Source organism: Equus quagga, chromosome 6, assembly GCF_021613505.1.
Source record: "Equus quagga isolate Etosha38 chromosome 6, UCLA_HA_Equagga_1.0, whole genome shotgun sequence".
Classification (NCBI taxonomy): Eukaryota; Metazoa; Chordata; class Mammalia; order Perissodactyla; family Equidae; genus Equus; species Equus quagga.
The window spans coordinates 107,676,126-107,687,765 of NC_060272.1; positions in this window are offsets into that span (position 1 = coordinate 107,676,126).

The following is an 11,640-nucleotide window of genomic DNA, read 5'->3' on the forward strand; positions in this document are numbered from 1 at the left end:
AGAATATATGGCAGATTCTAGGTGTTTTTTAAAGGAACAGTTTCAGTATCTTTGTAGAGATGATGATGATATAAGATTTATGCCACTGCTGGGCAATCAAAGCCATAAAAATGAGTGCTGGACATCAGTATATCTCACCTTTCTGACCAGTCTTCCTGGCTGGCTTTGGTGGTTATGATTTTGGATGGAATTTTGTGACATTGGAGGGGTCTGTGTTAGAGGAAAGTTACCCTGAAAATGAACCATAAGCTTTCATTAAACTTTTACCCCGGTCCATTTTACAAGCATATGACCATCTGTCACAAGTGGACCAAATATATTTTTATCTAAAATTTTAGAAAATATATAGATTATTACTATTTTAAAACTTAGAATTCAAAATTAACTTTTGTGCTATTACTATCCCTGGCTAAATTTGTGAAGACAGATAAATTTCATCTTTATAATCTTTCCTACCCCATGCTCCCAAAGTTTCAAGGAAATTAATATAATAAACCAACTTACCCCTATTATAATTTAAATAGTTCCAGAATTATTTATATTTTAAAAGAAGTTAAAGTTTGACCAAACTGAAGCATTTGTTAGTGGTTGGGATTTATCATTAATAATCATGATAATTAACATTTATTGAGCATGTACTCTATGCCAGGCTCTGGGATTTGCATACACTATCACATTTAATGCCATCGGCTGGCAATGAGGTGACCAAACAAGGGCATCATGTTTACCTGGATGGCTGCCAAATCAGGAAAGTTAAGGACAATTGGAGCATTAAAAAGGCAAAAATAAATAAGACGGCGTACTTACAGTGATATTACCAGGAAGCTTTAAAAAAGGAGTTCTTGTTGCAATTCTTGCTGGTTATTTACTTACTTCTTTGCCCTCAACAGAAAAACATAAAATGGCCATTTAAAAATAATGTATGTAAGACTATGATATTAATTTTGAATGGAGGGGCTGGCCCGGTGGCACAGTGGTTAAGTGTGCATGTTCTGCTTCGGCAGCCCAGGGTTCACCGGTTGGGATCCTGGGTGTGGACATGGCAATGATTGGCAAGCCATGCTGTGGTAGGTGTCCCACGTATAAAGTAGAGGAAGATGGGCACAGATGTTCGCTCAGGGCCAGTCTTCCTCAGTGAAAAGAGGAGGATTGGCAGCAGTTAGCTCAGGGCTAATCTTCCTCAAAAAAACCCAAAAATTTTGAATGGAGTGTAAGTATCCAAATATCGGCTGAAATATGCATTTCTCAGTTTCTTAACTGTTGCGAAGCTATTATGTTTTAGCTCCATTTTTTACCAGTTTCTGATCTGATTGCAGATTCTATGGTAGAAAAAGGCAATTGGGCGGACAGGAAGTTCAGAATATCCATTTCCATTCAAGGAAACACTATCTGTAAACACAGACTCCTGATCTCCTCCTTCCAGTCAGTGTGACCTCTCTAGGAGATCTCTTCCTGCAGAAAATGAGAGTGGCTAGTCCTGTCTCACCCAGGAGAGTCAGGCTGGGGAGATGGGCTGCAGCCTGGAGTACAGAGTGAAATCTCACCCACGATCCCAGGATTTACTCCCTCATCAAAATCAGGCCATGTGACAAACCAGGAGATGACCTGGATGGGGAGGGGAAGTCAGAAATGTTAAGACCTAGGCCCTGCAGAAGGGACCCTCACTGCAAGGACAAGCCTGAGAACATAAGCAGCAGCATCCTGGTTGAATAGGAGGCGAAGGTCCACCCAGTCTCTAAATTTGCATAATCTCTAGGCTGGAGACCAGCCAAAGGATCACGCACTCTCACATTCCATTCTTTGAGACCCCTGGGCATGACTACAATGGTGGTGAAACTGAGTCAGTGCAGTGTTCCAGTGCCTACATTTTTGCAGAGGAAAATTCTCAAGTTAAGAAGTAAATGGGTCTACCAAAAGAAAGCTTTGTGGTGGGATTGTGGCAAATCTCAACACATTAATCTGATTTTTCTCTTTGTATTTCCCTCCACCTCTGCTCTCCGTCTTTGTAGCCTGAGAGTCAATTTTCCTCCCCCAGTGCATGCCAAAGCTGAGACATAGAAAGCACCACTTTAATACCTGACATTCCACTCACATTTCCCATAATTCCATTACAAACATCTGAATGGGTCGCAGTTGTTCACTGGGCATCTTCTACAGGCCAAGCATTTACAGGGCTTTGTGGGGGAGTTAAAGAAATATTAAATGTGGTTCACGTTCTCATGGAGCTTATAGTTTGAGGAGACAATACATAAATTTATGAAGAATTAAGTAATAATCCAAGTGCTAGAGAATATGAAATTTCAAGAAAGTGTCTCAAGACAGTGAAAAGAGAGGATGGCAAATGTTGTGAAGTAGAGGATGGAAATCCTAGGCGCCAGGAAGCCCTCCCTAAGGAGGCCAGATTTGACTTGGACCCTGGAGAATGGAGAAGATGCCTACCTTTGATGGTGTGTGTCTTAGTCCATTTGGGCTGCTATTACAAAATACCACAGACTAGGTGGCTTACAAATTACAGAAATTTATTTCTCACATTTCTGGAGATTGGGAAATCCAAGATCAAGGAGCCAGCATGATTGTGTTCTGGTCAGTACTCTCTTCCTGGTTCACAGCACCTTCTCATCGTGTCCTTACACGGTGGCAGAGGCAAGAGATCTCTGTGGGGTCTCTTTCATAAGAAGACTAAACCCATTCATGGGAACTCTACCTTCATGACCTTAGCACCTCCCAAAACACCCCGTCATCCTAATACCATTATTTTGGGGGGTTAGGATTTCAACATGTGAATTCGTTAAGGTGGGAGATAGTGACAAACTTTCAGACCATAGCAGTATGGAAAGCAGCTTCTTTTCTTTTCACAGAGGATAAATTTAACGATTGAAGAAAATCTGTAATCCCTACATTTCTAGTGGAAATGTAAGTTGGTACAATCTCTGATAAGGATAGTTTAGCAATATCTATCAAAATTAAAAATGACACAGCAATTCCACTTATAGAAATATACCCTACATTATTCTCATACATGCAAAATGAGATATTTATAAGAATATTCACTGCAGCTTTATTTATAATAGCAAAACACTGGAAACAACCCAAATGTCCATCAATAGGGAACTGGTTAAAGAAATGTGGTGGCACATCAAAACAATAGAATGCTATGTTAGATAGCCACATAAATAAGGAAGCTCTTTCTGTACTGATATGAAACAGATTTCCAAGATGTATTTATATTAAATGAAAAAGGAAGGTATAGAACAGAGTACCATATGCTACGCTTTGTACACTATATTAATTATGTATACAGCATGTATACTGATGTGGGATTCGTGAGGCGAGGAGTGGAAAGAAAGATTCCTCGGACTCTCAAGGTCTGGTAGTAGTGCTCCTTTATTCAGAGAATAGCATGGAGTAGCATGGGGACAGGACCCATGGGCAGTGAAGAGCTGCAATGGGTTGAGGGTAGGGACAAATTTAGAAGGCATAGGTTTGTGAGTTCTTTCTTTACAAGACAAAGGAAAGATTACGTAAAAAAGTTGTTAAAATGGTATCAGTGTAGGTGGGGTCTGGTTATTGGGTGGTCCTATAACTTTGGAAAAGAATCAGATCGGATCAGGTTGATCCTTATCATATACCATGAACGCTTACTTTGCATACTACGTACTTAGTGTGTAAACTATGTACACTTAATTTGTATATTATTTATACTATGTATTCTTTCAGATATACATTTTGCACTTTTTGAAAGGGAAAAAATGTAGATGCATATTTGCTTATATATGCAAAAAATATATATTAGAAAGGATGCGTAAGAAACTGGTGAAACAGGTTGCCTTTCGGGTGGTATATTGGGATCCTAGTGGGAGAAATTTACTAGTATAACCTCTTGACTTTTGAATCATGTGAACATGTTACCTATTCTAAATAAATAAATCATAATTTTTAAAAGTCTGAGCTCAATTATTTGCCTTCCAGGGACTTCCATGTACTTTGGAGGAAATGATAACTCTTATTAACGTTTAAGGTCAAATACAGATCTCAGAGGTAAGGGAGTTTGAACAACCAAATTCAGCCACTGCTGGATTTGAGTCTGGATTTGAATCCAACTAAATCAAATTATTGTTTCATTTAATTTTTCACTATTTATCACTGTTCTCACTCCCAGCACAGCCTCCAGTATGTGGAAGCATGACCAGTTTATTTATGGCCTCTGATTAAGCAGCTATAAGTTTGGATCTGCATGAAGATACATGATACTATTATAAATGAATGAATAGCCCAAACTTGTTTATGCTACCATAGACATGACATATGCTTCCATATGTAGATGCTTACGAGAATGATCCCAACTTACATTTATCCAGTCTGAGAACTAAGTTTAACACAATTGAAGTTTTTGCATGACAGCGACGTGAAGCTTTGGGTCAGCATTTTGGGGGCTCTTTGTGACTATCAAAATCCCCCAAACCTGGGCTTCCCCTTTCAGCATTTTGGCTTCTCCATGGGAAACTTTGGATGCCTGCCCTGAGATCAAGCATCTAGCCTTCAACAAGACACAAAAAGTTGTTTTTACCTCAATGCTCTGCAGTGGTGAATAATGAAAAGAGAAAGATGATGGAGAAGTTACTCAATAGATAACAAAATTTACATAACTGAAACTGATTAGAAGACCTTTTTTTGTTGTGAGAATTAAAGAAATGCCACATCGAGGCTGAATAATGAAAAAAACCTATTATCAGCAACAGCAAGTGACTGAGAGCAGACTTCATCTGTCAACAACCTCTCTTCCTTTCTGGGCAGAGATGACTCAGCAAGTTTGGAGTCAGTTGTGAATGCTAATATATATGAGATCAAGTAAAATGGTCTCTTTCTAGGACACTGAAGGTGTTTGGGGACTTTAAAACTTGATTAAAATGTTTCAGGAATCTAGGAGAAAACTTCAAAAACAACATGAAAGACAAAAACAACAAACACCTGTTTCATCTGTACCACTGCTCCAAAATTTGCTTCCTTCCTGGTAACTATGAAAAGAAAAAAAATCTAGCTGTATTGAGAAATGTACACGTATTTGGGAAGAGTGGGAGATTGCTTTTGTCAGAGTCGGGGAAAATCCCCTTTCTTCCCTTCTTGTGTCCTTATGGCTGGACTAATAATAAAATTGACACAAGACCAGATTAACAGGAGAAAAACCTAGTATAATATGTATGTATTGGAGATCATAAAGAAATGATCCAGGGCCAGCCCCATGGTGTAGTGGTTAAGTTTGGCACACTCCACTTCAGCAACCAAGGTTCATGGGTTTGGATCCCAGGCATGGACCTACACTACTCGTAAGCCATGCTGTGGTGGCAACTCACATGTAAAGTGGAGGAAGACTGGCATGGATGTTAGCTCAGGGCTAATCTTCCTCAAGCAAAAAAAAAAAAAAAAAAGAGGAAGATTGGCACAGATGTTAGCTCAGGTCTAATCTTCCACACAAATAAATAAATAAATAAGAAATGATCCTTGGAGAGTGAACAAAGCAGGTAGTATAAATATCTTTTACACAAAGAAACAATAAATTTGTGAAGAATTGACAGTGATATGGGCTCAGTGAGCTGAGGAATTGAAAGAAAGATTTCTTGGACTCTCAAGGTCTGTTACTAGTGCTCCTTTATTCAGAGAATAGCATGGAGTAGCATGGGGACAGGACCCATGGGCAGTGAAGAGTTGCAATGGGTTGAGGGTAGGGCAAAATTTATAAGGCATAGGTACGTGAGTTATTTCTTTACAAGATAAATGAAAGATCATGTAAAAAAGCCATTGAAATGGTATCAGTGCAGATGGGGTCTAGTTGTCAGGTGGTCGTATAGCTTTGGATACGAATCAGGTCAGGACCTGATTATACTTCCTGGAGGGTGACATAGATCAGTATGGAGGGCAGGATGCCTTGGGCTTCTCTGCCTGGGGCAGCCTTGATCCACATCAGACAGGACAAAGAAACTTAGGTTTGAGGTATGTAAAGAGTGAGAAATTTAAGCAAAGTTTAGGCTTGAGGTAGTAAATTAGCAACACTCCTTTATGCTGCTTCTCAGCCCTGGATTCCTAGCTCTGGTGATGAGGATGCAGTGAGAACACCTTTCACATGGGAGCCTTCTTTCCTCCTTTCAGGGCAACAAAGACAGGAGTGTCAGAATGCAACTGTTATTGTCATGAAAGACTTAGAAACTATTTTTTTAATTAAAATTAATCTTGTATTTGTTTTTAAAAATTAAAAAAAATTTAAAGTGTTTAATTTTTCTATCTTTAGAGTTAAAACAACTGTGAATTAAAGTTGTGCTGAGTTGATAGCCTTAATTTTAGAATTTTTCGTAGTGTTCAAACTAACTAGAATTTCTTTTCTTTTTCAATTTGCACATTTAAAATTCTGGTATCAATTCCTTTTTGATTCATCAGCGTCCCTCATGTGAGTAAATGTTGAGATTCTGTAAAGCAGAAGTTACTTACATAGGACAGCATACTTTTTTTTAGGGGTAATTTAGTAAATGTTTATTTGGATAGACCATTTTTTGTTTTGTTTTTAAAGAAAGATGGTTCCTTCTTTGCTAATTTCAGAACAAACAACTTTCTAGTGGAAATCAATTCCTCTTTTCACACCTCAAGTTAAGTATTTCTATCTACTCTTCAGTCAAATTGAAAACAAAACATAACAAACAATGACCCAGCTGGTTTCTAACTATACAGAAATGAGCACAACATAAATGAGAACTTATCCTCTTTGATTGAACAAACATTTGTTAAGCTCCTCCTGTATCCACTAGGCATTATGGAGAATACAGAGACATCCACGCTTCCCCTAAAAACATGAAGATTGAGGGGCTGGCCTGGCGGTGTAGTGGTTAAGTTCCCATGCTCCACTTCGGTGGCCCACATTCACGGATTTGGATTCCAGGAGCGGACCCAGTGCCACTCATCAAGCCATACTGTGGCAGTGTCCCACATTAAAAAAAAAAACTCACGAAGATTGAAACATACTATCATTGATTATGGGCATAGCTCCTCCTCCTCCCAAAACAAAAGGCAAAAATAACAGTATTTGTCAGAAATACAGACATAAACCATTGAATCACCAGAAAATAATTAAAGCAGTTTAAACTCAACCTGTACACTCGCTACTGCTTGAATCATATTTTATCAAAACTTTGTGAGTTAGTTCATGTATTTTGGTGCCTCATTCATTCTAATCCAAATGTGGTATTTCTGTAGTTCCAGCTGTTCTAATGCCATATCACAGAACTAGTATAAATGGAAAAGATTTAATGAATAGTATTAATTAAGATTTTTTTCAGTATTTACTATGTGCTAGGCAATGTTCTGAATGCTTTAGTATTAAATTTAGTGTTCCTAAAAACTCTATAAGGAAAGTACTGTTATTATCTCTTCTTGACAGTTGAGGAAATGGAGGGACAGAAAACCTAGGTAACTTTACCACAGTCACGTGTCTAGTAAGCTACGGCCTCAGGATGCAAACACAGTTTGGCTTCAGAGCCCATGCTCTTAAATTCTATACTCTAGTACACCTGAATAATTGATTGCCATGTTAACTAAGAGCTTTCAAAGTTCAATACTATTGGAGCAGTATGGTATACTGATACTTGCCTGGTTAGGACAACCCCAGAAGCAGTCCAATGTTTGTTTGCCCATATATTTTTGGTTTTCCAGGCAGTGGGGGCTAATCTGACTAGCAGTGCTATTGATATTCTAGCATGAGTCTCTGATGAATCTTTGAACTCATTTCTAGTCAATATACACCTGGTAGTTCAATTGCTGAATCATTGATATATACATAAGAGTGCAGTTTCTGGGGTATAGTATAGAGTTGCTGGAAAATGTACCAATTTGCATTCCCAGCATCAGTGTGTGACAATTCCAGTTGTTCCACATTCTCACCAACATTTGGTATTTTGTTTCTTTTATTTTAGGCATTCCAGTGGATCTGTAGAGGTATCACATTATGATTTTGATTTACATTGCTCTGATGATTAATGGAGTTGAGCACCTTTTCATATATTTTTCAACCATTTGGCAATAAACTTTCATGAAGTAGTCTTTTCAAGGGTTCTGTTCATTTGCCTCTGTCTATCATACTGATTTTAGGAATTCTGAACAGATTCTGGATATAAGTCCTTTGTCAGATGCCTGAATTGAAAATATCTTCTCCTACTCTGTTGGTTGTCTATTTCCTCTCTTAATGGGATTTTTTGATGAACAAAAGTCCTTGATTTTACATAGTCCAATTTACCAATTTTTTTCCTTTATGGCTCGTACTTTTTTGTGTCCCCTGTAAGCAAACTTTGCTCAAGGTCGTGAAGACCTCTTCCATGTTTTCTTCTAAAATTTCTGTGGTTTTATCTTTCACATTTAGATCTGCAATCCTTCTGGAATTAATTCTTTTGCATATTGTGTGAGGTAGGGGTCAAAGTACTTTTGTTTTTTTAATTGTTCTTCTCCCCCAAAACTCCCCAGTACATAGCTATATATTTTAGGTATGGGTCCTTCTAGTTATGGCATGTGGGACCCCACCCCAATACGGTTTGATAAGCGGCGCTAGGTCTGCGCCCAAGATGTGACCTGGTGAAACCCTGGGCAGCCAATGCAAAGGGCACAAACTTAACCACCCAGCCACGGGGCCGGCCCCCAGAGTACATTTTTTTAGCATGGATAACCAATTCTTCCTACGCCATTTACTGAAAAGACTATCCTTTCTTCACCGTACTGCAGTGTGGCCTTTATCACAAATCAGGTGACTGTATCTGTGTCTATTTATAGACTGTTTCTATTACACTGATCAGCTCATTTGTTTTTATGTCAAGAAAACTTTGTTAAAGCAGTATTAATGAGTTTGAAATTTGCCTCTTGGGGCTATGACAACACTTATGGTTGTGATTTTTCATCTGCAGCTCTAGCCATGCCATGGTACCCACCAAGGCTTCTATCCTGTGGGTACTTATGCAATGCAAAAGATACCCCCATCTCGTTCTCCCACTGTTTTTCCTCCCCACTTTCACCCCGTCTTTTTTTTTTGCCAATCTTCTTTTTTTTTTTTTTTCTGCTTTTTCTCCCCAAGTCCCCCTAGTACATAGTCGTATATTCTGGTTGTGGGTCCTTCTAGTTGTGGCATGTGGGACGCCACCTCAGCATGGCCTGACGAGAGGTGCCATGTTCGCGCCCAGGATCCAAACCGGTGAAACCCTGGGCCCCCAAAACAGAGCACGTGAACTTAACCACTTGGCCACAGGGCCAGCCCCCACCCCAAGTCTTTATTCAGTCTCTGTATTTCTCTCTGAATGTGTTTGCCTCTGTGTAAGTATAAAAGCATACTCTCATCATTTATTTTATTTTTTGGATATTTTCTCTTCCTTGTGCATTATTTTAAAAGTAGATGAATATAGGACTTCATATATTTTTGAAAATAAGAAATTAAATTACACTTATTTATGTGGCTTTCAATGAATTTTTTTTCTCCTATAAATTCAGTGGTGTTTTTTTTTTTTTTTTGAGGAAGATTATCCCTGAGCTAACATCTGCTGCCAATCCTCCTCTTTTTTGTTGAGGAAGACTGACCCTGAGCTCACATCCGTGCCTATCCGCCTCTACTTTATATGTCGGACATCTACCACAGCATGGCTTGCTAAGTGGTGCCATGTCCCTTCCCGGATCCGAACCTGCGAACCCTGGGCCACCGAAGCGGAACGTGTGCACTTAACCGCTGCACCACCAGGCCAGCCCCAGTGGTTTTTGATTTTAAAAAAAGATTTTCTGCTCTCACCCTAAAACGACATGGGTATCTGAATTCTACAAGGAAGTGATTTTATTCCAATCTAACAACCACTATAAAACAATATGTCTTTTCTATTATAGTTTAAACATCTATAATAAAAAGTGAATATTGTCTATAACTGTGCCTTCCTAGAATGTTTGCCGATAGCTACAATATTGCAGGATCAAATAAACTTTATCTCAAATTCATGTTTGGAGTAGAGTCATGTAGCAATATGAAAAACAGATCCCTGTTGAGATGTCCCTTAGCCACACTGGCTCACTTACAGGGTAATAATTTGACTAAAACAGAGACTGTGAGCCGTACCCATCATTTCCCCATTTCTATTAATGGCTTAGTAAGTTCCCAGTAACCAGAGCTAAAACTTCAGGACCATCTTTTATTCCTCCCTGTTCCCCACGGCTCAGCTTTAGTATTGACCTAACCCCCTTTCACAGAATCTCTTGTTCCAATTACTTCTTTTGTGAATTTGCTGTTACTGTCCTCTCTCAGCCTTTGTATCAAGATGTTCATATTGGCAGAAATATTAAGGAAGATCATTATCTCATATAACAAGAAATATACAGGTAGAATGGCTCTGTCTGCTTCTCCAAAATCCCCATGGCCCCACCCTACTGGAGAGTTGACTCTGTACCCAAGCTTGTGGCAAGATAGCTGTGGTAGTTTCAGGTTCCACATCCAGCAGACCACACTTCATGTCTCATTGGCCAGAACCAGGTCACATGCCCACCCCTCAAACCATTTGTTAGCAAGGATATAACCGGGAGCCAGGGATGAGACCATCTTTCTGTAGGTCACAGGAGAAAAGATACGTGAACAAAATCAGGGCCTTGTCACCATGGGTGATGCGGGTTTGAATGCTGGTAGATAGCCAACGGTGTCTGCTCCAGACCCTAACTGCCTCAGTTTGAATAATTGCAGCCACCTCCTAAACATGCTGTCTGCCTCTTGTTTTTAGCCCCCATTTTCTCAACATTTATAATGAAGACAGTACAATACTCCTTAAACATACTTCTATCATCATAGCACTTGGTGCTATGGGGCTTTCCCTCTGAGTGAAGGATAAAGTTCGAACACCTTGGCCTCCCCATTCAAGATCCCCACAATGAACCTCCAACCTATCCCTTTATCCTTCCCTCTCTCTAATCCCTTATAACAAAGGTGGGTAATTTTTTTCTGAAAAGGGTCTGACAGTAAATATTTCAGGCTTTGTAGGCCCTGTGGTCTCTGTTGCAACTACTCAACTCCACCATTATAGTGCAAAAGCAGCCATACATTTGTTTATATGTAAACAAATGAGTGTGGCTGTGTCCCAATAAAACTTTATTTACGAAAGCAAGCAGTAGACCAGATTTAGCCCCTAGGATGCAGTTTAACAATTTCCGCCTTATAAGAACCCCCTTACTGGGGTGAGCCCCGTGTCCAAGTGGTTAAGTTCGCACCCTCCGCTTTGGCAGCCCAAGGTTTCGCTGGTTTGGATCCTGGGCACAGACATGGCACCGCTTATCAGGCCACGTTGAGGTGGCGTCCCACATGCGATAACTAGAAGGACCCACAACTAAGATATACAACTATGTACTGGGGGGATTTGGGGAGAAAAAGCAGAAAAGGAAAAAAAAAAAAAGAACCCCCTTACTGGGCCTTAAACTGGTATAAGCAACACCCTATTCAAGCCACAAAGATGACCAGGTAATGGAGTAGGGGCAATACCTATATGCAGGGTATTGGGCAGGGTCTGGGTTCCATATCTGACTCATCATCAAAAGTTACTATGGCAGCAAAACTGTTTTGTAAATTTATTAGTTCAATTAGATCATTAGAATGAT